The sequence below is a fragment of the Cibotium barometz genome, chromosome 24, assembly GCF_041138505.1.
Source record: "Cibotium barometz isolate CiBa-2024 chromosome 24, ASM4113850v1, whole genome shotgun sequence".
NCBI classification, from domain to species: domain Eukaryota; kingdom Viridiplantae; phylum Streptophyta; class Polypodiopsida; order Cyatheales; family Cibotiaceae; genus Cibotium; species Cibotium barometz.
In genome coordinates, this window is record NC_141069.1 from 56,278,287 (window position 1) to 56,303,306 (window position 25,020).

The following is a 25,020-nucleotide window of genomic DNA, read 5'->3' on the forward strand; positions in this document are numbered from 1 at the left end:
ACGTACAAACATGCCGGCTTCAAAGTTTGATTCTTATCTATTCGGACAACCGAGTTAAAATTTATGCTTTTAGCATTTACTAAAAAGGATATTCAAACCAATAGGCACCAAAACCTTCAAAAAGGGCTTCTTTCATTAATTAACCGATGATGTATGTATTTTGAGAGAGTTCATTAATTAACGGATGATGTCTGTATTTTGAGAGAGTTCTTCCTAGGCTTCAGAATCGTCTTTATTTCCCTCTCTCTCTCTCCTCCTCCAACTTCCTCCCAATTGCTACGCGGCTCTAGATAGATATCGGCCTCTTATGAGGTGGCCGATATCCTTGCTTGACACATGGCATAAGTGGGTGCCTGCTATAGCAGGTCACCCAATGGCAATCACACATGCAATAGTCGGGATTTGAAGCCCCGCGCGCGTGAGAGGCATGGACGTTACCACTAGCATAGCATCGTTTCGATGCCAATGGCTCGTTTAAACATCAATATGTTTAAACGCTAAAGGGTGGGGCGGAGGGGGTTTACTTTTTCCAATTGCCGGTCGATATTTAACGAAAACCTTTCTACGCTATATGCCATAGACATGGCAACGCCATATCTACTCTCTCTCTCTCTCTCTCTCTCTCTCTCTCATGTTTACCTACCTTGTTGTCTGCGCACGCTCCCACCTCTCCCTCACTCTTCTGAGCGCCTGCCTCAACGTCCCCTCTTCTATTGCAATGCTCTCTTCTTCCTCTCTACTACATGTGACCCTGTCTCCAATCTGGCCTCGGGAGAGAGAGAGAGAGAGAGAGAGAGAGAGAGAGAGAGAGAGAGAGAGAGAGATGAACCTTCTTTGCATTAAAAAATAAATAAATTAAAATGAGAGTTCCCTTTTGAAAAGAGTATGGTGATACTCTTCTGGCCAAATTAAAATTTCATATGAGAGAGAGAGAGAGAGAGAGAGAGAGAGAGAGAGAGAGAGACTTATGGAGAGATAACACTCTTTATCTTGCTTTTCTTATTATTCATTTAAAATTTATCATATTTTATATCTTTTACATAAATGTGTACAAGACAATCTCAAGAAAATACAAAATCCAAAAGTAACAAACACAAAATAGGAAAAAATAAGATACCCTAACCATGAAAAGGGGGTTTTTTCATTTGTTTGGGTGCATGCCTTTTAAATTGAAAAAGAAACCTCAATCTAACATGTAGACTGTGGAGCTCCTTTTTGATAACTTTCTATAAATGGCACAATTGACAGTGAGTTGGAAGAACCGACATCTCTCTCTCTCAAGGGCCTCACTCTCTCTCTTCACTCTTTTTGTGTACACAGGCATGAATGTCTGCTAAAATCTCATGGGGTAAGGGCTTTCCTCTCTCTCTCTCTCTCTCTCTCTCTCTCTCTCTCTCTCTCTCTCTCTCTCCACCTAAGTGTGGCTCCTCCTTTGAAGCTCATGACATTTAAACTGTAGGGAAAGTTGCCCATAAAGCTTGCCATGCCTCATCACCGTGGAGAGAGGACGATAGGAGCTTGGATTTGGCCTGTACAGTAGCATAGAGAGAAGAGGAACTATGGCCGGGTAGCGAGAGAGATAATGCAAGGGGTAGATTGAAGGCAGGTGCCCTTTGGATCAATGCAACAAGGAGAGAGAGTGTGTGGAGGAGCACAAGTGAATGCAGAAAGGGGGGAGCATGGACCTGGCTCAGAGCTCAAGGGGGGGCACCCAGCATGGTGACAAAGGGGAAGCAGGAGGGATGAGGGTCCTCTCTCTCTCTCTCTCTCTCTCTCTCTCTCTCTCTCTCTCTGCATGAGAGAGGAGGCCCTCTAATAGTAGTGTGCAAAGCGAGTAATGAGCGAGTGCTTTTTGAAGGAGGTGCTCGCCCTCTCACTCTGCACAGGGCAGCATCAGAGAAATGCAAGTGCAGAAGGGAGTGAGGGGGAAGCAGAAGGATGGGTTGAGCGAGCAGTGAGATGGGAGACGGTGGAGAGAGAGTGCGCGTAGAGAGATAGAGAGTATTGCAGAGTTGTATGGAGAGAGAAGATAGACTAGCATTTCCTTTTTTCTATAGGCTAAAACTAAAACAATAACAAGGCAATTCAGCACGTTAGTTACCTATGGGCTAGGCCAATTCACATTGGAAATTTTGAGCTAAATTAAGGCCATGAGGTAAGGATATCCCTCCATTCAATCTACTCTCCCATACTTTTTGGGTCAAGGACGTAAGAAACTTACTGTGTAGGTTTACTCACCAGGAAAATCATGCTATCCTCTAGTATTATGACACATGGACAAAAGTACTAAATGAGAGAAACCATGTGCATTACATTATTTAGTAGATTATCATCGGTCACTCCCCTTGAAAAAATATCATCCGTCACTCCCCTCCTCCCCTTAAGAGAAACTTCTTCAAGAACAAGGTTGTCCACGTCTTTAGCTTCATCCAATGTAGTGCTTTCATTGAACAATATTGCATCATGGGGCATCATCCTACCCACCTCCCAAGTGTCTACAAAAGCATTATCATCCACAGGTTCTACATCCTCAGGCTTCACATCTGATTCATCTATTAATTGCTCCAACCAAACTTGAACAACCTCATCTCGTCAAGAGGCTTTCCACTTTGAAGCACAGCTTTGTTTTCCTCTTCAACAAGAGGTACTTCACTTGCATCCATAGTAACCAAACAAGGTACGTCAAATTTACCTTGCATTGTTTGCAGCCTTGTCATGGCTTTGGGAATGTTAATTTCCATCGCCTCGTTCATCTTCATCTGCGGTCTTCCACAAGTGCTTTGAAGCCCAAACCCCTTGTATCTTCAAAAGGCTCCATTTGCACACGCGTCATGTCTTCAAAAAGCTATTCTTCATTAAAGTCCCCGCTTGTTGTGGAGAATTCCTTTTCGTCCCAATCGTCCATCACATTGTGCTCATCACAAGCACTAAAATAATCTGTATCTGAAGAAAAATTCATACCACCAAAGTCGACACAAGGAAATCGATTCGAAGAATAATCTTCATCTTTCCCAGTAATCTCTTCACACACCACATCCTCTTGCTTAGCAGTAATGTCTTCCACATCCTATGCATCGTCCTCCACCTTCTCCCATTGCAGCATCTCCATACAAAGAGCCATTTCCTGGACCGCATCTAATGCATCGGTTTCTTCTTCCACTTCATCCACTTTATCTGAAGAGCAGTAACTCTTTTCACTACTGGTCTCATAACCACCTCCAAGTAGGGTCTGTTGACACTCCAATTCGAATCATCCATAGCCATTCGATTTCCAGTAGCAGTTTTGTCTACATATTCCTCTTCAAAGCAGCTTCCTTGCTTTTCCAAACCAGACACTACAAGATCATGTGGGTCATCCTCTGCGTCCATGACCTCTAACTGCAAAGATGTAATCCATGTCTCTTTCACTTCTGCTTCTTCGTCACCCCACATTTAGGCATCTACATCCGAGGTAGAGGAAAAACCATCACTCCCTTTTTGTAGAACGGTACAGTAGGTCGTCTGAGCCTCTCAAAATTCGTTGATCAATGCAAGCGTCTCCTTGTCTCCTAATAGAGGCAACCGAAAGAACCGAGGCAATTGAAAAAACCTGATACGAAGTGTTGTCTTCAGTGCAAACCAATTGTCTTGAATTTCTTTAACAAGTGATTCGTAAAAACACCCAGCTTCATCTACTAGCCCTTGGCAGGTATAAACTGCTTGATCGACTTCATTGTAAATCTCTAACCACGCCATCTCCACCTCCACCAATTGAATCCACTTCTAGATGTCTTCAATTTCTTTGCCATGGAAATATCTGTCTTGCATGGCCTCTTGCTTGCAATCCACAATCGTCGCAAAGCTCGCATAACCGCACAATTGTAAACTGAAGGTCAATGCTTCTCAGTGGGGGCACCAAAAACTGTGGAGAGGTTGCAACAACTGCAAGACGGCCTCTATAGCTCTCTCTCCACAGTCTGAAAACAAAATGCAAAATCAGGTGCACCACCAGTACGCACTCTGGAAACACAACACAACTCTACACACCCATGTAAACTTGCAACTCACACCCTTAGTACACTTCCACCCACACACACCAACCACCCACCCATGTAAACTTGCAACTCACACCCTTAGTACACTTCCACCCACACACACCAACCACACACACAAGGGAATCTGCCCTTTTCGGGATGTATGATAGATAAGAAGTATATCGAGAGAGAGGAGAGAGAGTGTGGAGTCGTTCGCCTAGAGCACACACGCGTCATAGATCTCAACCACACATGCCACTCATTGAATACACCTGCAATACACACACGATACAACAAGAGTGTACCACATTGCAAGACGAGACAACACGGTTATCGCAAATCACCACTTTAATTGCTTGTCATAAAGGTATACAAGTGCGCAATACCGCAACGCGTGCGTCAAGAATCCACCAGTCGAGCTCTTCAACACACCCACGTGGGGCTCTCTGTGTGTCTCTCTCAAAAAAACCAGGCTTGGAGCCCCTTGCTTAGATACAATCTTTAAAAAAAAAATCTCTTTAAAGCGCTTTTTTGTGCTTCTTCATGGTTGTGCCATTCTTTGCCTGTACATCCAATCACAAAACCAATCACATGGCCCTGTAGACCAAGTCTTCAAGTACAATCCACATGTTTGCTTCATCTCCATCCAACACTCCATGCTCCTAGTATCTGCAACCAAAAATGACTGCTAGGCCCTACATGCATGCTCCACAACACTTTCTCCAAACTAGAGGCACCATATCTCTCTGCTCTATGCTCCGTTTGACAAACCGTCTAGACCGGCTTGTAGAGCAACTGTTTGACTGCAATCTTGACACCTCAGACCTTCGACTGCATTGCCGGAACCCTCTGCCAAAATATGTCCAAAATGAGTGTCCGACCTCCTGAAAACACATTGTTTTTTTACTTGAAACACCTACTAGATCTATCTCTGACTGCCCTATCTACATCACATTGTACAAACATGATCTAAAACCAAAAGACTTTTGATCCACTCCTACGGGGTGGGCTAGAGAGGATTCAAAATGCCGGCTCCTGCAAACACCTGAACAGAAGCACAGCAACCGCAGTGGCCATTCTAGGGCAAAACTGGCCTTCAAAAAAATGCCTAACAGCGTGAGAACATGCCACTTACAAATCCTTTCTTGAAAATTCTTATAATGCAATCAAGATTCCTTAGTTCTCATAGAAAAATTCAAAATAATGCTAAGGAAACCATGCTCATAGCAATCCTCCCAATTGAGGAGAAACTGAAAAGTAATGGGGGCAGTTTTCCATTCTATTTCTGCACCTCCCAACTCATGTTGAATGACTAGGATTGCCGATTTGGAGGAAGAGGAAGCATGTAAGGATTTAGATTTGCACAATGCAAAGAAAGTGTTGTTTGGTCCACCGCCTCTTGCACACTTGGATAGTGTCTTTGCATTGGTGGAAGCCAACCATGCATTGGTGGAAGCCAACCATGCATTGGCAGTACAAGAATGCAAAGAAGCAGCACGGGCGCTTAACATGCGTAAGGTAGACATGCGCTGAGATGAGGGTGCTAGAATACTTGTGGATGGTCTCAAGACACAACCGCTCACTGCTGAGAATTCTTTGCGGGAGGTGGAAGAAAGTGGAAATGAAAAGGATGAAGCAAAGATGGTGCAGCTAAAAGCTACACATGCTGATGTGGACATCTTTACTGTGTATAAGCTTTGCTCAGCTTGTGGGTTGCCGATGTATGATGATGAGGCACTTGGTGTGTTCATTCTACCATGCAAGCATGCCTACCATATCTATTATTTTTCTTATCTTGTTGCCAGCAAGGATACATGCATGCATATTGGATGCAGCCTTGGATGCAGCCAAGGGATTCCACAGAGCGTACGATCTTTGGTGCTCTTCAATGGGTGTGATGCATCATACAAAACCATAAAGTCTGGTATGCACCCAAGCTTTTTCAATTTGAATTTGTAATATACACTAGTGATAGGTGTTAAGAATGTCCTACCAAACACTATTTGGTACCTACAATTGGATGGTTACCTTTAGTAAATACCTACTATATTGTAGCTACCACCTTCAATCTGGTATCTACTTTCTTGTATATGATAGCTACCACCTCATACGTGGTAGATACCATCTATGAGATTCTACACTGTCTATTTGTCTATTTTCGTGGTAGACACAATTTATTTTATGGTAACTACCACTGATTGATGACACCCATGGAATTTATTTTATGATAACTACCACTTATTTTATGATAGCTACCACTAATTTTATGATAGCTACCACTAATTATTTTGGGTAGCTTTGGAATATGTATTTTCTCCTGTATGGTAGCTACCACTGTCAATTGGTAGCTAAAACTTACTATAACTAATAGCTTCAACCTGTGAATTTTAATATTTTGTTTTTGGTGGTAGCTACCACTAGTTAGTCTGAATAAGTGGTACTCACTACTGGTGGATGGGAACCTATGGAATATGGGAGTTCTCCTTTATGGTAGCAATCCTTATTTACTGGTAGCTACCACTGTTTTTATGGTAGCTACAATAATGGCTAGTACCTACCACTTTGCAATTAGGATTTTTTTTCTTGGTAGCTACCACTGGTGCACTGGTAGCTACCACTTTGCAATTAGGATTTTGCTCCTGGTAGCTAGCAGCCCATGCACTAGTAGCTACAAATAATGGCTGGTAGCTACCTCTTAGATGTTAGGATTTTGCTCCTATTAGCAGGCACGCATACTGGTTTGCTCGTATCTCCCTCATCCGGACTCCGATCGAGGTGGGTGAGTGGTCATTTTCGAGAGCCCGATGGCACGCACGCAACCGCAAAAAGAAAGATCCGGAATTCTGAACTAATCGCCCGCAGTTTTAGGCAGAATGCTACAGGGAGCCAACAAGCAGTGTAGAAAGGCTGAAAACTGTTTGGGACAAATCTCCCTCATCCGGACTCCGATCGTGGGCAAAGAGCTTACCCCGGCTAGCTCATGGAAGAAACCTCGCTTGTCATCACGCGAAGGAATCTACCACTCGTGCACTGTTAGCTATAATAATGATTGGTAGCTAGCACTTTGCGTGAATGGTAAGTGATAGTGAACTTTTGTGTATGTCACTAATGTGATAAGAATGTTAAGCTATGATTATGTATGTGTTTGCAGAGGCAAAAGATAACCGCAATGTGTCCAATCAAAGTGTACCCATGAAATTTTTCAGTGGTAGGAAACTCAGTTATTATTTTTTGATGAGTATGTATCATGTTGTCGTTGGACATGTTTTTTATTTCTTGTTTTTTCTAGCAAAGGGAGCCGCTTCGCTCTTGAGCCATGATGTCAATGTACAGACTGAGCATACTTTCTGCCTATTTGGGGACCATGTGGAAAAACTATGGGGATTTGGGGACCATGTGGAAAGGGCAAAAAATGACTAGGCAAGATGTTGCAGACATTGCGATTATTAGCGCCACTTCTAGTAAAGAAGTAGAGCATGCAACTGAGGATGCAACAAAGTCATATGCTACTCCCCATGAAGAGGAGGTGATATAAGCATCTACATTGAAGAAGTTTGGAAAGGGGAAACAGGGAAGTCCTTCCATTTGCTGACACCATTGCGATGATGCAAAAGGAAATGAAAGTCGGCTTTGAGTGAACTCTGGTGGCATGCTTTTCATCAAAGCACAGTGCAGCTTTCCTTCATTCATTATCTACACTTTTTGTTACAGGAGATGGTGTTGGAAAACCTATTGCAATGACAAAGGAGCCAAAAGAAACTTAAGTGAGCGTGCCACTTCAACAAAGGGACTGGAAGAACCTGGGAGGAAAGGTGCTACAATTACTAGAGCTAAAAAATGTTGGCCAACTTAGCAACTATCTACCCAAGCATTTTGTAAGCTAGTGTATTTTGTTATCAAAAGCCTCTGGCCATTTTGCCTTTGTAATAGCTTTTTGATGAATGAAAGAATGTGTGTGTCTTTCATGTCATCTTCTCTAAGTGCAATTTAGTGTTAGTTTTAACTTATTGTAATAGTAATGCAAGGATACGCTTGTTTCATTTATTTAGATAACTGCAATGTACAAACTAAACAACTAGAAGAACAGGTAGAGGACATTGTGAACAAGGTACAGATTTGGGCAAGAGATGAGGAGCCCGATGATACTACATGTTTATGGGTTTCCGAGGATTCTTGGAAGTTGTGATGGGGAGCCGAAGGTATGGCAACCATTCTTGAGGCATGCCATCAACATGGTTTTGTCTTGGAGACCTATAGTACATGAGTTTTACTAAATGAAATTAAACTTAGGGTTGTTGGTGCTGATTTTGAAGCCACAAGGGAGAAAGTCAAAGCTACAAAGGACAATGCTGCACAAAAATCTAGCCCAGGAGATAGAGATGTTTATGCTACAAAGGAGGAAGGGGGTGCACATGAAGCCTTAGAGGAGGAGGGCACACATGCAAAGAAAAGCTCAATTAAAGCCATGCCTACTGATAGTGGTGGGGAGGTCACACATGGTGATGCAGAGAACAGATCAAATAAAGGGGTGGTTGCTGATAGTGGTATTGATGTTACACGTGATTGATGGAGAGGACAGCTCAATTAAAAAGGTGGTTGTTGATAGTGATCTTGATGTCACACATGGGGATGCAGATAGTAGAGCAAATGAAGAGCTTACTGAACATGCTAACATGGATAATCAAATTGTATGCATCAGTGACATGCAGCAAGTATGGTGTTTGGAATTCCAAGCCTGTCATCCCTAGGAGGATGTCAAACATCCCACAAGCCATTGAGAACAAGCCAGCCCTGATATTTGATCTTAATGGGTTACTACTCTCATCTACAAACTCCAGGTTAGGAGAGAAGTGCCCTAATTATTTCAATGAAATGAGGCCGGTACATGTAGGACGCAGAAAGGGGTTAGATATTGATGTCAAGGCTAATGCAAAAACTTTCTTGGAGTGGTTTCATGTCTCTGTTTGGACATGTGCAATACACAAGAAGGCAGTCATCAATATTGGATTGGTGCTTTTCAAGGCAGTCGAAGAAAATTAAAGCCATTTACTCACAAGAACATTGCATGCGAGAGGAAAGATTTTCAGTTCAAGAAGGAAGCAACAAACCAGTTTTTTACAAGAAGCTTCAGGACTTTTGGAACAACGTACCAACACATGGCCCCTCAAACACTATATTGATTGATGAAAGTGAATATAAATGTATTCGGAATGTCAAGGGTAGTAGTCTCATTGTGAAAAAACTAAAAGACCAAGATCCAAGCGAAATGAGGACTTACTTTTCCAGGGATGTGTGTCTTTGGCTCACTATGTGGCTTGCAGCTCCCAATTGCTTGGATTTTTGTACCACCCACCCCTTGCCTCGTAATGAAGACCCTGAGGTAACCATGTCATATCACAATGGAAGTATAACTATTGTGATAGAGTTTAGGCCAAAATATATCAAAATATGGTAAATAGGAACCCTGAAGTCTTTTGCTAGTTTTGGTACCTTTTTGTAATCCACTGAAGTTTTCATACTTGTAATGAACAATATTATCATCAAATATGTTTGCCCCATGCACTACTTTGATACAATCATTGGAGATAGCACAATTTCAAAGTGCAGTTAAATTTTTACAGCTTTTTTGTAAATAGGTTTCGGTGTTGAAAGTACAAGTTAAGTAATATGCTGACTTTGTAATGTGTAATGTGTTATCTGTGCTCTATTTTTCCTCATATGTTTTCTATACTACAAGTTGGATTAATTTAAATGCATTCCATGCTTTCACTAGTAGCTACCACCTTCATACCGGTAGCTACCACTTGTGAGAAAAACTTTTCTCTGCTTTCAATGGTAGCTACCACCTAACCACCATCTATCAAACAATGTCTTCCCTGCTTTAACTAGTAGCTACCTTCTTCATACTGGTAGCTACCACCTGTGAGCAAATGTTTTCTCTACTTTCAATGGTATCTACCACCCAACTACCATCTATCAGAAAATTTCTTCTCTGCTTTCACTAGTAGCTACCACCACCTATGAGAAATTCTACTCTCTATGTTATTATGTTTTTTGTTCTTTTTTGCTAGCTACCTCCTTGATACTGGTAGCTAGCATCTTGACACTGTAAATCTTTCACAACTTGACAGAAATTATATTTTCTATGATATTCTGATTATTGTCTTTATTTGTATCTACCTCCATAGTGGTGGCTATCAGTTTGGGAGTGATAGCTACCACTTGGGATTCTCTAAGGTACAAGTGTCAACTGTTAGAAGCTATGTGATGCCCTTTGTTATCTATGTTAAAACTCTTCTTTGGCAGGTACCTCTCAACTATTTGAATAAGTTCTATTTTCTATCTTCTGCGCAGGTACCTCTCAACTATTTGAATAAGTTCTATTTTCTATCTTCTGCGCAGCGCAACAATTTATTTAGATATTCTTTATATCTTTGGTAGCTGGATGTGTCTTTAGCATTACATATATTGTCTCTTATGTTAATGCAAGACATTTCAGAACAGTAGACAAGAAAGCAACATAGATAAAATCTCAAGTAGACAAGAAACCAACACGGATAAAATCTCAAGTAAAATGTGTTTCAAATGACTTCATGTACACAAGGATAATATAAATATTTAGAAGCAATGGGGAAACCAACTTAGATTAGATGGAGCAAGTGCTACATGTCAAAAGGAGTGCTATTGTAAATAGCCTCGTATACTTGGGATACCATATATTTTCTCAAACGTCCTACTTTGTTCATTGGAAACTTGATAGATCGGATAAGGTGGGTGAACAACTGTGCTCTCTATCTTGCAATATAGTGCATAGCATGTCCACACTCATTGAACAAAGTGTGTGGAAAACACTATGTCAACTAGAGGCTAGACCCAATTAGTGCATGAAGGCTTATCCCTTGTTACGGGAGAGTTCACACACACATAACCTACCACTTGACACTTCTACCACTCCTACGCACTCAATCATATCCTCAATCCCTAATACACATACACCAATTAAGAGAACAAGCAATGCAATGTATGGCAATCCCACATGCACACACACATACCTATTCTACACTCTCACACATTCTTAGCCTCATACATTGCATCGATTAAATCAAGCTTACCCTAATGCATGCAATGCCTAATGCATAGATCTACTTAACCCACAAGCTTAAGAAAACATAGAATGCAAGATTCAATGCCCACAAGCTCGATAGAGGAGTCAATCCAATGATGCACCAATGGAGACTACACACACACACAGTACAAACATGCACACACAAGAGGGAAGAAGAAGCATTCAACTACTTCAATGCTAATGGAGATTAAGAGAAAGAATGAGGAGTTTTACTCATTGATTGATGGAGCTAGAGTGTTCAATGGAGTACAAAGGAGAGAGCTTAAGAGTAACCATAGCTTGAGAGCTCTTCATCACGGGTAAAAGGTGCATTAAAATAAGTGAGAGTTCACTTATATCTCTTTGGGTCAAAACTTACTCTCTTCACATGTGGGCGGACACTTACTATGAATGGGTCATTCTCGAGTAGATTGGGTATCCTAGTATCAAATAAGGCTAGTCATAAATGTATACATTGCACTTTGGCATAGGTAACATTCCCGTTTAATTATTCTCTTTGGGTCAAAACTTACTCTCTTCACATGTGGGTGGACACTTACTACGAATGGGTCATTCTTGAGTAGATTGGGTACCCTAGTATACAACTTGGAATTCCAATGAACCCAAACAAGGCTAGTCATAAATGTATACATTGCACTTTGGCATAGGTAACATTCCCGTTTAATTATTCCCGTTGAACACGAGTTATTCTCCCATCTTTAGCTCATGCACTCAATTAATAAGTTAGGTGCTCCAATCGAAGCTTTTGATGTAGGCTCCACAATGAATGAACCCACATGTCCATCCGATTCCATTTGCACCATTTTCGAAGAAAAGCATTGGTTATGTGTTTTGGAATATCAACCTGTTTCAGTACACACTTAGTTCCTGTGTTGATAGCTTGTCGAGTTCTCAACGAAACCTTTAGTTCTCGACGAAACATTCCCCCCTTCCTAAATTGCGCATGTCCTCGGGCGCGTTTCTGTGAAGATGCTTGGTTGCACCCGGAAGTTTTTTGAAACAAGTGTTGAGAGGATTCTTGTTGTTCAGTGACAAGAATTTTCTGTGGTTGTTGTACGGAAACATTAGCACAGTACTAGTATGCAACATTAGACATAGAAGATTCCATTCAAAACTGGTTGCTTCAGGTTGTTAGTAAGATTAATGATGGTGGATGATGAGAGTTAGTGACACTTGGCAAATGAAAGATGATTGTGGCTGTCGTCGCGATGCAACTGCATAATAGACTTTCAAGCCTTAAAGTGGCAAGATTAGTCATGTAGGGGCAGTAAACCCCTACATGACCCTACATGAGGCAGCTTTTTGTAATTACTTTTTCTTTAATACAGCTGTTTCACTAAAAAAAAAAAGAAAGATTAGCCATGTAGTACAGCCGTAGGGATTTTGGTATTTAGCTATCTCAATGTAGCATCATTGTGCTTGGTAATGTCAAATCTACTGTGTAGGTCATTGCCAAAGTGTAGATGTAGTGTAATTATGCAGTTAGTAAGCGGGTGTGTTAGCATGCAAGGTTAGTAGCAACCAAGTTATGAAGAGAATCTCTATGGACTAAAGTTGTTACCAATACAGATCAAGTTATAGCAGATACCATTCCCCTTTGTTGAAACATGTGTTTGAGCTGTGAAGAGAGTTTTTGGGTCCTTGAGCACTGATTCAGAGTCCTTGCCTTGCATATAAAATTGGAGTCGAAGCAAGCCGATGATGCTCATCAGTTTGCAAGCCTTTTCTCTTGCATTTCAAGGGTGAAGTGTATTCCCTTTGGGACTTCTTACAGCAGCTTTTTTTCAAGGAAAAAGCTTGGAGCGCAAAATCATGTAGCATGGCAGCGGAATCATCTTGAAAAGGTGCTCTTTTTCATGCTTCATAGATGCACTTTGTGAGCCACTTGCTGTATGTAGTGTTTACCCAGCTTGTAGTAGGTAAAATCTTGCTTCCTAGCACAATTTCCAACATTTTTTCTGAAGATGCAGAATCGTCTAAGACACCTGCAAAATCGTCAAAGTTTTTTTTCTTCTTTTTTAGTTTTTTTTAACAGATTCGTCAGAAAAGATTCGTCATCGTCAGGTAAATTTTCTTCTCTTTGCCTTTTATGATGTGCTATGCAAGCTTGCTATAGTGTGCCTTGTATGTTTTCTTTCATAAAAGCTCACCTTTTGGTCCTACTTTTCGAGATCGATATAGTGGGCTATGACCACCATTTAGTGCCAGAAAGTGCCCAGGTCCATAGTATGGGCGTCCGAGCCGATCTCCATGGCCACTATAAAGCCCAATTTGTAATGTGGAAGCTCATAATTTTGGGTAAGATGCAAAAAATGAGATTTGACTACTGTGTAAGTGTTGCATCTTGTTCCTGTGTGTGTGAGGGGGTTTGCAAGGGCTTCTCTTCTCGTGCTTTGGCTTCTCAAGATCTCCCACTACGCGCGTGGAGCTACCAAGATTCAACGGCTATCTACGGCAAGCAAAGAGGTGAGTGACATGCTTCAACTCCTCCTCTTTGAGTCAAGGGTTTCCCTCTCATTGTGTGTGTGTATGTGGGTGAATGCATGCGCATAGCCATAGCCCAAGTCCCCTCTCTATCCTCTCTTCATTGTGTAACTTGCCTGCGTAAGGAGGTGAACCAATGGAGGGAGAGCTTAACATGTCTCCGGCATCCTCTCTGCCTACGTAAGGGGAGACAGGTGGGAGAGTGCTTAACATTTGGCCACTATAATTTCCCCGGCAACGACGCCAATGTTAAGCCGATTTCCCTCCTCCTCTCCCCTTACGCAAGCGGAGCGGATGTGGGAAAAGTGTTTACCATTCCCTCTCGTTGCTTCACCCCCTTACATAGGCAAGCAAAGCAACAAGAAGAGAAGATCGTTGGGGCCTTGGGCTATGACTATGCGTGCGTTTGAGGCACACACACACACACACACACAACATAGGGTTACCATGAAATAACAGAGGGATGGGGTGAGTCACTCACCACGTTCTTGTTTGATGTAGACTGCAAGTCTTGAGCTTCCCACGAGCGTAGGGGATGCACATAGGTGACGCGCATAGGTTGCAACACAAGCTTAGGCCTTCTCCTCCAAGCTCTCCATTGCTCTCTCTCACACACATACACAAGCTCCATTGCTCTCTCCGTTGCTCTCCATTGCTCTCTCACACACATAAAAGATCTAAGCTTTTAACAAAAAAAGCTTTTGAAAGCTTTAATAAAGCTTTTTGAAGCTTTTTTGGGTAGATATATAAGGCTTTGGATTCTCCGTTCTCCCTCCCGCACTCGTTTACGTCCTCCAAACCGAACCCCCTCTCCACACTCGAGTACGCGTGCATGCGCACACATGACGCACGCCATGTAAGAGTACTCTTTCGTTGCCCATGCGTGTGCACACATACACACGTACATAAGAGTGAGTGCTTTCACACATGCACACACATGTACACATGCACAGTTACACAATTGGACCCCATAGTGAGCCCGCTCGCACACGTATAGGCCACAAAACACACAAAAAGCGACCAAAGGCAAGCGAAATCCTTCATACCCGCGTGAACCTGCCCATACAAAGTTGGATCGGCGTGAAAAATTGTATGCCTATCTGGGACACCTATTCGCACGCGTGCAAGCCATTACTTGGCTGAAATGTGTAACTTAGAGGCATTTCGCGCGTGGTACAATGATTTTTGCTCGTACCCATATAAACCCACACAAACGAAGTCGGATTGGCACCACAATTCACGTGCCCATCCGGGACACTATTAGGGACATGAAAAATCTCACACTTGGATGAAATTGATAAACTAGAGACGTTTCACGTGTAGTACGGTGATTTTCACTCGTAGTCATAGGAACCTAACCAAACGAGACCGAAATTGGACCAAATTTGAAATGAGGGGTCAACACATTGTCCCCCATAGGCTGAACCAAGATTGACCAATTCTGAGCTTTTTAGGCCGCGTTCATGTGCATAAGCATCTTTTCAACGCTAAGGCTTACAAACTTGACAAAACGTACTCGGATCTGGACCAAAATTGAAACGAGGCATCCTCACACTGCCTCGCACAGTTAGAACAAACCCCAAGTAATTTTGAGTAGTTAAGACCGCGTTCTCGCGCAAAACTAGTTTTTGGTCACGAGACCTTCAACGGACAGCCTAACGTAGCCGAGAACGATCCTAGACTTGGTGAACCCCTAGTAGGTCTTACCTAGTGCGACACATTTACACAAGCGTACCTAGATCCAACTGAGTTAGGTCACGTTCATGTGCCACACAATCTTTCGGGCACGAGGCCTCCAACGAACGACCTAACTTGATCGGAACGAGACCAAACTTAGCAAGCCCCTCCGTCATAACTAGTACTACATATTCATAATAGATTTTGCAAAATCTGGTTGTGTTAACCCGCGTTCATACGTGAGACTAGTTATTTGTCGATTAGATCTAAACGGCTAGCCAAACAGACTCGGGTTGGGATATAAATTAAAACGAGGCATCCTCATGCCACTTCGCATAGATGGACCCAAGCTTAGCTTATTCTGAGCTTTTAGGTCACGTTCATGCGCAGGGCAGTCTTTTCGACTACAAGGCTTAAACTGTTGAACTGAACGAAACCAGAACGGACCAAGATTGGACATGCTAGTGAGTCTTAATTATTTTAACATATCCTAAGTCACTTCGCACCCAATTGCGCTCTATTAGCTCGCATTCACGCGCTGAGCAAAATTTTTGGACAAAAAATACAGTTTTTCTGTAATTCAAGCCTCACGAAGAAGGAACCTTGTCCACACACTCATCTCTTGTCAGCCCTTGGATGTAAATGCACACTCAAGTGAGCATTCTAAAGTCGTTTGCATGCATACGGGTCAAAAACTCTACATCGAAGACCAAGCATTGCATCTAGAGCCATGAGGCCCGCTTACACGGCACTCGCGCATAATATACCTCCCGGTTTTGAGGCTCGAGCGCATATGCTTTGGCTGAGCAACACCGAAATCTGCAGAGAATGGGGCATTCAAGGCCATAAGGACCAAAATTGCCTAACCACATCAGATCTTCAACCTATCCTAGTGGCATCCGCATCTATTGTGCCCCCCACAGCTTTAAGATATGTAATCGCCCCCAAATTCTGTGCTCCAATAAAGCATAGTCTCACTCGTATGTCCCCGATCGCTCCAATCATTTAGATGATGGGAGAATCTCAACGCGAGTATATACATGAGTACATAGCCACCACCCCCTAGTATGACATACAGGGTCATCGGATATTCCCGGCTTGTTACCTGCAAGATTCGGAAGGACTCATACCTGTGTATCGTGTGACAGCTATAGGAAGGGGGCAAACCCATGTTTCTACACATCGGCCGCCGTCCAACAGGCTATAAATACCAAAGGGCAAATCAAATGGCAGAGTTCTCTACTAAAAGTACTCTTGTAAGCTGCCAACAAAATCAGCCACCACAGAAAGCGACAGATTGTCCTTCTACGGCTAGTGGCCCGCCATACCCTCTCAATCTTAGTATGCCCATAGCCACCTGTGATTAATGCGGCATAGACCATTTGTTCGCTCAATGTCCGAGGAAATCGACTAAAAGCCCATTCACGGTACCTGTACACATGCTAAGTCGACTAGTGACTAGTGAAAAACCCAAGGGATTTGTGAATCTCAACGCTATTACTAGGATGCAAGCAGGAGCTACGCCTGTGATTGAAGTTGAAAATGCCAAGGACAACGAGAGCACTAAGACTGTCAAAAGACGTCGCAAGAAGAAGAAGTAGTCAAAAAAGGGTAAGAAGAAAGTTATTGGCACCAAGGATCCGGTGACCATGCACTAAAAATCCACCCAAAGTTCTAGGCAAGCAAGTACCAAAGGAGCTGCATAAGGATGCAAGTAAACAAGTTGCCAAGGAGTCCCCCAAGATGGTAGGCATACAAGCCCCCAAGACCCCGCCTCAAAAGAAGACCAATACGAACAAGCTTGGTGTTTATCCGATACCTAAGGAGGAGTTGAATGAGGCCACAACTACGAAAAATGACACGCAAGTTGCCAAGGAACATCCCCCTCAGTCTATTCTAATTCCTCGGAAGTCCCCAACTACTCTTTACAAACCTCTTTAAACCGGCAAACCCCTATAGATCCCTACTAGTGTGATCTCAGAAAACTCTAAACAAGGGCCGGATGCATGATTCGAAGGATGATGCAAGGACATGCTCGAAACCACTAGACCTAAGCACAAGCTTAATGCACAATTGAGGGAACATGAGCCTAAAGATGTACATCTAGGTGATATGCATGAAAACATGTTAGAAAATGATGTGCAAGATCTATGGGAAATGCAATTGCCCCCACAAACCCCCTCGGAAGGACGGAGTGTCATAGATGCCCAACTAAATGCCCCGAAACTTATGAATTTTCTGGCTATGCCTACCACTACCACCATGTTAATAAGGGGATCAAGAGTTGGCAGAAACCTTATGATCCTTTTTAAAAGATGAGTTGGTTATAAACCTAGCGAGCCTACAAGAAACCCCTATCGAAAATTGGCCATCACAGAAGCCACTCAAAGAACAAGCACTAGAACCATTGCCAGACAATGAAGCCCATGTAGAGGAAGATCCCCAGTCCCTGTTTAAACTCTGTGTCAACACACTTGGAGATTATTTTGAAGGTGATGATTCAAATGCAGTGTTACCACTTGTTTGCAAAGGCAATATTGTCATGGTAGTCCTTGACGGTGGTGCCGGTGTGAGTATTGTAACAAAGCGTTGCTGGGAAAAACTGAGCAAACCATCCAGGGAAGTTGCTAACCTCAAGGTGAAACATTAGGACCTCAATGGAAGGCTTCTTGGGCCCTTTTATTTGGCAATTTAAGGGAGTCAAACCTTTTCTCTTAAGAAGAAACGTTTTCTAATTAGAAGCTTCAAAACGACTACTTTATTTGAATTTGAATTTTGGGGAAAAAATAGAATTTAAAATCTAGTGGATAAAACCATATCATGTAACATATCTATGGAAAGCTCTTGATGCGTAGATCACGGATCTGTAATCTCCGCTCAAATCGGAGCTTGTATGTAGAAGTTATGGAGGTCCAAAAATTGTAAAATTGCCCCCCTCCCCTTTTTGGGGAAAAAGTGCACCCTTTGACCACTCTTACACCTCTCTTAAAAACCCAACATTTCAGTCTACATGGCAACCCCCCATTTGGCTATTCCTTAATCACCTTGATTAGGCTTGGGCAAATTAAAGGGCCCAAGAAGACCCCATTCACTTCCTAATGTTGGCCAATGGTAGTGAAAGCTTTGGGATTGCACAGAAATTTCAAAGTCAAGGTCCTAGACCATTATGTGCATCATACATTTGCAGTAATGGATTTTGATGATAAAGTGTACTCCTACGAGATGATCCTAGGCCGTCGTCCATTCATGCGTGAATACGGCATGATCCATGATGTTGGAATTAGGGTTGCAGGAATGAACATAAGCTTGGAGAAGAAGAAGCTCAAGAGCACACAACGCAGGAGTGTATTGATAGGTGTGCAAATACAAAGATTAGGTAGCCCTAGAATGAGTGGGCGTATATACAATGCACGGGGGAAAAAACCTCCTAGTGAGGGAAAAAGTACCCCAACGGTCCTAAGTGTGTTCACACACATCACTACCTATGTATATCAACAAATCCCCCCTGGGAGTGATGGTGTGAACGAGAGCTGGCACTCATGTATAGGGAAGTGCCATGCCCTATGTAGATCAATCCACAAAGGGAAGCAAGCCCAAAGCTTTGCGAAAAGCTTCAAACTTCTCATGAGGATGTGCCTTTGTGAAAAGATCAACGAGGTTGTCCTGTGTTGGCACATAAGCCAAGTTGATCTCTCCTGCTGAGAGTCTCTCCCTGACATAGTGATAATGCACCTCAATGTGCTTTGTGCGAGCATGAAACATTGGGTTCCTCGCAACTGCCAATGCACTCTGACTGTCAGTGTAGATAATGGTGGTAGAATCGTGTCCAACACTCAAATCAGCCATAAGCCATCTGACTCATACACCCTCAACTGTAGCTGTGAAAGCTGCCCTGTACTCAGCTTCACTTCTAGAAGTGGACATAGTAGGCTACTTCTTGCTGAACCAAGATATGCTTGAGCTGCTGAGCATGAAACAAAAACCACTGGTGGACACTCTTGTGTCATAGTAACCAGCCCAGTCTGAGTCTGAGAACACATGTAAATCTGACGGTAATGATCCCCCCTTGGGATAAAACAACCCAAGATGTATGGTGCCACTCAAGTAGTGAAAGATCCATTTCACTCCCTTCCAATACTGAGACCCTGGGCTATGCATGAACCTGCTCACCTGGGAGACTGCAAACTGAATGTCCGACCTCGTAATGCATACATAAATGAGGCAACCAACAGATGATAGATAATGACATCAAAATGATCTCCAGCATCATGAAGACTTAGCTTCAAGCCTGGCTCATAGGAGTAGCCATAGGCTTGCAATCTTCAAGGTCGAATCTATGCAACAATGTCTCGATATACTTTGTTTAACACAAAGCAATCCCTCCATCACACTGCTTGAATTGTATCCCCAAATAATGATGCAAATGCCCCAAACCTGACATCTCAAAAGAGGCATTCAAATTAGCCTTAAAAATAGTAATATGAGTCTCATTCGGTCCAATGAGAGAGAGCAGCATGTCATCGTCGACATAAAGTGCAATGATTAGATGTACATCATCCGCGGCAATGTGGAGCTAACAACATGTGATGGGGATAGCTTTACTCTTTGTGACACTTTATATGTACTAGGCATTAAGAAGAATCTCATTTTTGTTTCAGCCCTTGCATTATCTGGGTTTAAGGTTCAGTTTTCTAATCATTGTTGCTCAGTGTATGACAGCAAAGATTCACCTTCTCTTATGCTTTCTGGGACATTATACAGTGGCTTGTATAAGCTTGATATGTATGACAAGAGTACTTATTCTCATGATGCTATGATTGTCTCCACATCCCGTGTGATGAGTGACACTGAGTTATGGCATGCTCGGTTTGGTCACTTGAACTTCCCATCTCTTGTACGCTTGCAGAAGCAAGGTATGGTGCATGAGCTTCCTCCTATGTAGGTTCCCTTCAAGCATGTATGTGAGGGATGCATCCTTGGAAAGATGCACAGGAATTCCTTTCCTAAAGATGGGGCTATGAGGACTGTCCGACCATTACAGCTTGTTCATAGTGATCTTTGTGGCCCCATGAGGGCTCCATCTATAAAGTTAGGTGCCTTTACAGCATTTAGAGACTTCCGTCCCATGGCTGAAAATGCTTGTGGACACAAGCTTGTCACATTGCGTGCGGATCGAGAGGGGGAATATTTGTCAAATCAGTTCACAGCTTACATGCAGTTACATGGTATTTCTCATCAGTGTACTACTCCCTATACTCCTCAGCAAAATGGAGTTGCAGAGAGACGTAATCGTACACTCATGGAGATGGCACGTTGCATGCTCAAAAGCAAGGATCTGCCCAGTAAGTTTTGGCTTGAGGCGGTTATGTGTGCCAATTATGTGCTTAACCGTTGCCCCGTTAAAGCCTTGAAATCTAAGGCTGCCTATGAAGCATGGAATGGCAGGATTCCAGTGGTGACTCATATGAGAGTCTTTGGGTGTTTGGCATATATGCATGTGCCCACACAACAAAGACACAAGCTTGATGCAAAGGCAATCAAATGCATTTTCATTGGTTATAGTACTGAGAGTAAAGGATACAGACTCTATGTGCCTAATACAGGTAAGATCATTGTGTCAAGAGATGTTATCTTTGACGAATATGCATCTCAACCACTTGTCTCATGTACCAAACAGCCGTCTATTGGGCCGGAAGATGTCTTTGATACTTTGTTGCCTTTATTCAATTCAAATGTGGACAATGTAGAGCCAGTTTCAGCTCATTTACAGCCACCTATGCCTGCTGAAAACCAGCAAAATCAGCAGCTGAAATTGATCCTGAAATGCCCCAAATTCATCAAGATACCTCGCGTGATGCATTGGCAGAGGAAGATGCACATACTAGGAAGTCAAAAATTGTTCCTAGATGGCTGGTTGACACTTTGCGTGATAGCAAACAGTCTACATTTATGCCAGGTCGTACACGTGCACATGCTGCTTCTCGCCATGCATCTTCACATTATGTGGATACAGCTCTTGTTGCCACCGCTTGTAATGAGGAACCCATTTCTCATGTTGATGCATTGGTGGAGGATGACCATTGGGTGGCAGCCATGCGTTTGGAGTTAGACTCCATTGACAAAAACGGTACTTGGGAGTTATGTGACTTGCCCCCGGGCAAGCGTGCTATTGGCACAAAATGGGTTTTCAAACTTGAGCGTAAGCCTGATGGTTCAGTTGATCGCCATAAGGCTCGCTTGGTCGCCAAAGGGTATGCCCAACGTGAGGGCATTGACTATGAGGAGACCTTTGCTCCCACTTCACGTATGACTACCATACGTACTGTTATTGCATTGGCTATCCACAAGCAGTGACATGTACATCATTTGGATGTTAAAATTGCTTTTTTGAATGGCGATTTGCAAGAGGAATTTTATGTGTCTCAGCCTCCTAGCTTTGTTCAAAAAGGTGCAGAAAATAAAGTATGCCGTTTACATAAAGCACTGTATGGTCTTAAACAGGCCCCTCGTGCTTGGTACCACAAAATTTATACATACTTGACTGCCAAAGGGTTTCAGAATAGTTCAGCTGAGAGTACACTTTATGTATGCCACATTGGGAACAATGTTCTCATCCTTATTCTTTATGTGGATGACATGCTCATCACACTGGCCCTGAAGAGGGTGATATTTCAGCTTTTAAAGCTGATTTGCAGCATGCATTTGATGTCACAGACATGGGGCATTTACATTACTATTTACATACAAAGTGCTCTCAGTTGGACTATTCAGAAAACCATGTGTACTCAAATAAGCATGTATCTTCTCATACCAAGCTCGTGGAGCTTGCTTTAAGCCATACAATGCCCTTTTCAACCTGCACACTTTGTTTTCCTGGCCTTTTTGAATAAAACCACGAGGCTGAATTACATACACCTTCTCATGCAAATCACCATTCAAAAACGCAGTCTTGATGTCCAACTGATGTACATTCCAATGCACAAATGCTACGAATGGTAGTCATACGACAAGTGGGAGCAAAGGTTTCCTCATAATCAACACCCTTTTCTTGGGCATAACCCTTTGCAACAAGGTTTTCTCATAATCAACACCCTTTTCTTGGGCATAACCCTTTGCAACAAGCCTCGCCTTATAGCGGTCAACACTGCCATGAGGCTTTCGTTTCAACTTGAAAAACCACTTACATCCAATGGTCTTTTTACCAATAGGCAAATTGCGTAAAGACCATGTTCCATTCTTCATGATAACATCATATTCATTTTGCATTGCAGCCAACCAATTTTCTAAATTTTGTGCCTCATCAAATGACAGTGGCTCTTCTTCATCACACAAATTAGACACAACCAAAGCATAGCAATCTGATGCATAAGAACCATGCTGAAAACTTGAACGAGTATGACTAGACATAGGTGCATCTAATTTACTATCACGCAAAGTCTACACCAGCCACCTTGGCATATTTCTAGCCTGCTCATTCATTAGGGAAAATTTGGACTCAAAAAGGGGCCTTGTAAGAGATCCCTTGGGATGGTGATGTGGACAAAGCAAGCCAATAAATCCACATATAATATTGGAGGGCACGTGCGTCGTTTTTGAGTTCTTTATTCCATTAACTGACATGTAGGGTGTTTTTTAATTCAAAACAATGCATCTTGAGTATAGTTTTTTATTCCCACTATGGTGCCTTATTTTATTGAAAAAAGACACCACTCTCTTTCTTCATTACACTTTTGAATGTAACGAATCCAACTCTGCTAACCGAACTTCGTCCCTGCAACCCATCATCTTGCATTGTCTCCTTCATTGTCTTCTCGATTGCACAACCACTACCACTCCAAATCCGAGTTTTTTTGAGCGGGAGGTTTTTGATTTTCTCTTCTTCTCAAGGCGGCAAGTTTTGAAAAAGGATGGAAAAGTATTTGTTCTTCATGCGCCATACCTGCTTGTGCATGAATAACAATCCCATTTCTTACCTTTTTCAAGTGAGGGTTGTGCTTACAAGTACTCTGTACATTTTGGTTCATCCAGGATACCAACAAGTTTGTTTGATGGACAAGGAGGTATTATTTAGTGATGTTGTCTTTTGGTTTTAATGAAGCAATCTTCTTCACGGGAGATAAGTGTAATATCTTTGGTTTTTTTTGGTTAAAGTGTGAGTTCATTATGCTTTTTGGTGTTGTTAAAGCACAGAACAATGCAATGGAACCTGTGCAGCAAAAGAGGAAAAAGGTGGACATCCACTTCCAAGTAGAACCCGATTATGCTCCCTGCTGTAAGAGAAATTGGTCTAGGCCAGCATGCGAAGCCCGCATTACTGAGCTTCGAAATGAAGGAAAGAAAAATATGGACCTTTGGTTGGATGGTAGTATTTACCCACCAGATCCAACCTCCTCTCAATCTCCATCATTCTTTGGGTTGACAAGTTTCTTCAAGTTTGTGTGTGAGGGTGAAAATGGATTGCTTGGGTATTGCAAAAGACTGTTTGGCCAATGTCAAAGTATCTTTGAAAGACATTTGAGTGATAGAGATGCCAGGATAAAAATGCTTGAAGGTGCGAATTTTTACTTGGCATCGATCACACCAGCTTTGCAAGCTTCAAACGAGGACAAGGCAAAAGTTTGTGCTGGGTTACAAAAAGAGTTTGATCATTTGCAGCAGCAGACTATTTGTAAGATGCAGGACACTATAAAGGAGAAGAATGAAATTTTGGCAGTTCGAGAAATCAACAATTTCACATTGGAGAGTGAGAATGCACACCTTCGAAAACAACTTGAAAAGTTCAACAGAAAATTGCAATATTTGAAAGACACGCCATTAGGTGCTCGATTACGCAAGAGAAAGATCAAACCATTGGAAGAACTCAATGTTGGAGGTGGCTAATGGAAGCGTCGTGTAAAAGCTTGCAGGTATTGGGATCTATAATTTCTTTGAGCTTAAATTTCTTTGAGCACTCACTTTCATTTTCATCTTTAGTTCCTTTCTTGGAGATGGGGGATTGGGTGTGGGGGTGGTATAGTTAGATGAATGGTGGACTGAAATAGCTATCGTTGTTGCTTCAGGATGGTCACAGATGTTGTGGGTCCAAAAGAGCAAGGTTCTGATATATTTGGCAAAGTTCTGACAAAAGACATCGTGGAGTCAGCAATACAGCATCCTAAGTTTGCAAGACTTCGATCAGACATAGCAAAGCAATCCTTGCAAGAGGTGAGTGAAGCATTCACGCCTGCAGCAGATGCACAAGGTATATGTGACATGGCTGGTATAAGCACAAAGTCTTACAGGATGTTGTTTAATAAAGTAAAAGAGGGTTTCAATTGCAAGCTTGGAAAAAAAACAGTAATTCCCATTCCAAAACCATTTCACGTAAACAAAGCTCGAAATATTCTCAACTTGGGAATGGTCGAACTTGTTGGAGAGCCTTGTCACGTGTCTAGCACATTGACAGTGACTAAAAAGAGCGGGGAACAGAAAATTATAGAGCTTACAGAGTTCAACAATTTCATCATGGATGTTCGGAAATTACAAATGGCTATGGTGAAATTTTATGACATCAGTGTACATGAGTGCAATGGAAGGCTGAAATTTGTTTTGAAACTTGATGAGAGTGAGGTGATCAAAGGACAGAAGCTGGAAAGGGTTAGCATTACTTTAATGAATAGAGCTTTGGATGCAAGTATCAGTAATGCTGATGAGAAGCACTTTAGTGTACAATCCGAAAAT

General features: G+C 42.4%; 2 long non-coding RNA genes across 2 annotated transcripts; one reads left to right on the plus strand and one right to left on the minus strand.

The window, feature by feature from the left end:
• Positions 1-4,342: 4,342 nt before the first annotated feature.
• LOC147625482 (uncharacterized) lies at positions 4,343-9,557 on the minus strand. Its single transcript, XR_015269003.1, has 2 exons — positions 9,292-9,557; positions 4,343-4,862 (listed from the first exon to the last, which is right to left on the minus strand). It is a non-coding gene; the product is annotated as an uncharacterized LOC147625482 (long non-coding RNA).
• On the plus strand, positions 6,404-9,558 carry LOC147625483 (uncharacterized). The gene is made up of 3 exons (XR_015269002.1): positions 6,404-7,825; positions 8,063-8,212; positions 8,327-9,558. It is a non-coding gene; the product is annotated as an uncharacterized LOC147625483 (long non-coding RNA).
• Positions 9,559-25,020: the final 15,462 nt, after the last annotated feature.